The 5,000-nt window shown below is 39.5% G+C and overlaps 1 protein-coding gene across 2 annotated transcripts in view; it reads right to left on the reverse strand.

Moving 5' to 3' along the window:
- Window positions 1–5,000, reverse strand: part of LOC135100646 (G-protein coupled receptor dmsr-1-like) — a 348,624-nt gene that overhangs the window by 164,767 nt on the left and 178,857 nt on the right. For both annotated transcript variants that reach the window (XM_064003744.1, XM_064003735.1), the window contains exon 3: window positions 4,748–4,805. The gene's annotated coding sequence lies outside the window, so the exon portion shown is untranslated. The remainder of the gene's footprint in view (window positions 1–4,747; window positions 4,806–5,000) is intronic.

Here is a 5,000-nt window from a genome sequence, read left to right on the forward strand (position 1 = left end):
AAGCACATCTGCTGCTCGATTTCGCTAAAACAATCATTGCACATATTTTTTTTTTCCTACGTATCTTGACATACACTCGCGTTATTCATCGAGGCAATAAGTGAACACATTTTCTATACCAGTTTGGGTTCACATGAGTGGGTACTGTAAATATTATGGTATCTGTATTTTATGTTGATTTTATTTATTTATTTATTTATTTATTTATTTATTTATTTATTTATTTATTTTCTGGCTGTTGTTACTACTATTATTACTACTATTACTACTACTACTACTACTACTACTATTACTTACAATACAAAAACAAACAACAACAACAACTACTACTACTACTACTATTACTACTACTACTACTATTACTACCACTACACCTACTACTACTACAACTATTATCACCTACTACTATAAAACAACAAATAACAACAGGAGCAGCAACAACAACAACAATTACTACCATTACTACTACTACTACTACTACTACAACTACTACACCACCACCATCGCCACTTCCACTACTACTTCTACTGCTCCCTCCACCACCTCCATTACCACCTTTACCACCACCGACCACCCGCACCGCACAACTAATCCTGTCCACATTACTATTGCCGAGATAACCAGGATAACACGCATTTTATATGGTAAATCTTTCCTTGGCTCTAATTCCTCGCACTGCTCCTCCCTTCCATGTAATAACAACACCGTAAAAAATTTGAGTGCGAGTAGAAAGATTATCACAATTTTCATTCCTGAGATACCAGACGTTACATGAGAGTTTTTCTAGAGGTAAGAAAAGGAGAGGAAGGACGAAGAGAGAGAGAAAGAGAGAGAGAGAGAGAGAGAGAGAGAGAGAGAGAGAGAGAGAGAGAGAGAGAGAGAGAGAGAGAGAGAGAGAGAGAGAGAGAGAGAGAGAGAGAGAGAGAGAATCTTCCATATTTTCATTCTCCGCACGTAAAAGGAAGAGGCAGACAGACTGAGAAAGAAAGAGGAAGAGGAAGAGGAAAAGAAAAGTACACGGAAAATGAAAGAGGACGACAAAAAAAAAGGAGATAAAGAGGAAGGGGTGACTGGAGGGGAAAGAAAACGATTAGTGGCTATAAGAGGAAGGGAAGGGCATACGGGGGAGAGAAGGAGAGAGAAGAAACAAAAGAAAAGAAAGAGAAAATTACAGTGCTCTTAACGTGCCATTAACGTGAACAAGGCAGGCCACTCTAATGGACAAAGGCACGCAGGCTGATAAACATGAATGGATGGATGGCTATGTAAACTGTTAGATATGTTGATAGGTAGGTAAGTAGGCAGGTGAGTAATTAGATAGAAAGGTAGATAGATAGATAGATAGATAGACAGACAGATAAATAGACAGACAGATAGATAGATAGAGATAGATAGATAGATGGATAGAAAGAAAAACAGATAGATAGATAGACTGATAAGCAGAGAGTTAGATAGATAGATAAATATAGGCATAAAAAATAGATGGATAGATAGATAAATAGATAGATAGACAGATAGATAGAAAGATACATAGATAGACAAATAGATGGACGGATGGATAAATACTAGACAGACAGGCAGGCAGGCAGGCAGGCAGGCAAATAGGCAGGCAGACAGACAGACAGAGACAGACAGACAGACAGACAGATATAGATAGGAAGATAGGTAGAGAGATAGTGAATAGATGAATGTAGACAAATAGATAGATAAATAAATAGACAAACATAAATAGGTAAACAGACGGAAAGACAAACAGACAGACAGACAGAGAGATCAAACCAATTCATACAACACACGTTTTCTTTATCTCCTACCCACTGCAGGACAAGCTTGGGGATGTAGTGGAAAAATGAGGTTTCCAGGACAGAGAAGGCAAACACATAGCACTACCAAATACTCTCAATATGGCCTCCCTCCCCTAAAGTCACGTTATCTGCCGCTTGTCCGTCCCTTCGCCACGTGACAATGAGTGACATTTCCAAAGTAGTTCTGATCACTTGTTTAACTTCCCAGCCGAGGAAGGTAAGCCCATACTGGACGCATCCCAAGTGGGTCCAACTGCCACCCGTCAGTCTCGTGGTCAATGCAAACTAATTCTTGTGTTCCAGTCTCGTCCTGTTAATTCTGTCAGCTATTTCAAAACTAAATATATCATTATAACCTTAACTCAGGCATCTTTTTTTCAAAATTGTGCTATTTAAGAACAAAAAGAAATAATGGAAGTTGCAAGAAACAATCAGGTCTAAACGTGGCAGCCCGGAATAAAACATAACTATTTCTACCATTCATCCAATCTACAAATCTGCCTAGTCTTTTAAAGCTCTCTACTGAATCTACACTGACAGCCTAATTACTGACCCAACTCCGTTCATCTACCACTCTATTTAAGAACCAACTTCTTATCTTTTTTTTATTTATTTATTTTTATTTTTTTGTTTTGTTTTAGATATAATTTCATCAGACTTGAAACCATCATTTCCAGTCCAGTCCTTATTACTGACCCGCAAGAATCTATGTCACTCTTGTTATCGCTGAGCACAACAGACGTCTTACCTCCTCCGTGGCTGGTGGGAGACTGACAATATCGGATCACGTCAGAGACAAACCTTTGGACAACAATGGATGAGTCTGTTGCGGACACTGGTTGGCTGGAGCAGCGGCATCAAGGGGCTGCTCAGACCAAGCACGGATGTGGTGGATGCTAGCTTAACCCACGTATCCCGCACAACAATAGAGCATCGGGTTTGCTGACAATAGTTAGTGAGACACTCCGTACAGCACAGATAAGACAGAAATCCAGTTGTATCTTCCGAATTCGTTAACGACGCAATTGCTAATTTCCCATGGGTGTTGTTTTCAATACGTCAAACAGAGAGATCTAGGACAGAACAGCCATGACACCACCTACAATACCACTACAAACACCAGAACCACTCCCACTATTATTCCTATTCCTATTAACACTATTATCGCCGAGGCAACCAAAAAAACACCTATCATATATATATATATATATATATATATATATATATATATATATATATATATATATATATATATATATATATATATATATATATATATATATATATAAAATCTGTCCACTGTGTACTGTACGAAACCGCAGCACGCAACAACTAAATATTTAAACTTGGCGTAACGCAATTTGTCTCGCATATTATCAAATACAAAACATCTTACTATGAATACAGAATACCATATAAACATAAGTTGTTTTCGTGTTCGTTCTGTTTTGTCGTGGACTTGAGTCTGAGCTTAGTGGGTTGTAGGATAAGTAAGGACATGTGGCCGGTTAGTGGCACGGACAAGGGTTAGAGAAGACGGCTGGCATAAGCGAGGAAGAGAAGAAAGTGCATAGGGTTGTAGGGAAAGTGTTATAAGGAGAGGAGTAATGGCAAGATTATGAGGAAGACGGAGGGGCATATTAACGTGGGAAGATATGGAAGGGTTTTAAATAATACTAATGGTGTGTGTTGTGTTATGGTCAAGTTCTCTAAATATTCGCGACAACGTGGAATATGCGATGTAGTTTTTATTAGCGCATTCCACCTTCTCATCGTCTCCTTTTGGTGCATTTGTACTCTGTTCCACTACATTAATGGCCTGATTTTCGCTTCCAAGTTCCTCTATTTTCATCCAGGGAAAACATTCTTTGCTGAAACCAACACCAAGGCATTTCTCTGAGTATTTTCCTTGGTACATATGTTCCTAACTCCAGTACTTTCATTACAATAGCCACACACAAACACCATATCCACCCACTTCACTCTGTTGTACGTACGAGTACAAGGAACTGAAACCAAGTACTGTAATTTGAATCGTAAAGAACATTCCAGCTGTCCAAACTTTGTCCTTGGCGCTGGCATACTGTGTTTCAGAGCCAATCGTGACGTCATGTTTTCTATTGGCGAAGTAATACAATCAAAAGTTGCCACGTTACATTTAATTTCCTTCTTAATTCTAATTCTACAAGTCCTCATATAAGCTTTAGAGATCTTAAGGATAAACTTTAGTGTCACAATAACACGGTTTGTTGAACATGACAGATCCTGACGCAGTTTCAAGTACCTTTCAACCCTTTTCTTTTCCGTCCCAGCCTCCCCTCCCAAACCCTGTGATTTTTCCTTTCCTTCCTCCCCTCCAGGACGGTTTTAGGAGTGAGCATCAAGGGTACAAAGGGCCGCGGACCGAACGTCGCCAAATCAGGGACATCTCATCTTCAAAAGGACGGCCGGTCACAAAGGATCATAAAAAAGAACAAACAGCAACAGTCCTACTGGTCCGTACGATGTTATTTGTGGTTTACTACTCTAATTTAGAGTAAGAGGCGCAGGAGAGCAAAGGCTTCCGGTGCACTTATCGACGCTAATCCAAGCACCACGCCTACACACCGCATCACCATTCGCGCTTGATTAAAACTTACAATTAATAGCTCACACCATAACAAAAAAGGTACTGGCTAAGATATTTTCAACCGGAATGGGATACATTTTTCACTTCACATCACATCACCTCTTCCGCTTGATTAACATTTACAATTAGCAGCTCATACCATAATGAAAATTATATATGTCTACTGGAATAAGCACATTTTCACATTTGACAATATAATTTGAAACATACCTTTTGTACATGTAAAGACAGGTAGATAAGCATGTAAACAATAATAATAAAGAGGTTTCACTAAAATCTAATATCGGAATAACGTAACCACACCTGGACGTACCTGGCGTGGAGTCTCAGGTGAGCTGCTCCACCGCCACTCAGCTCTCGTGTTTGTTTACCTGGTGGAGAGAGAGAGAGAGAGAAGCGATAATTAACACATATCCGAAACACATATGCCGCGCACGTGCCACCTTGCATATGGATGATGAAAAAACAATAGTAGGAGTGCGTTACTTCCGCCTTTTTCTTCTCCTTTTCCTAATCATTATTACCCTTATCTTCCTCCTCCTCCTCCTCCTCCTCCTACTGCTATT

This window comes from Scylla paramamosain, chromosome 1, assembly GCF_035594125.1.
Source record: "Scylla paramamosain isolate STU-SP2022 chromosome 1, ASM3559412v1, whole genome shotgun sequence".
NCBI lineage: Eukaryota > Metazoa > Arthropoda > Malacostraca > Decapoda > Portunidae > Scylla > Scylla paramamosain.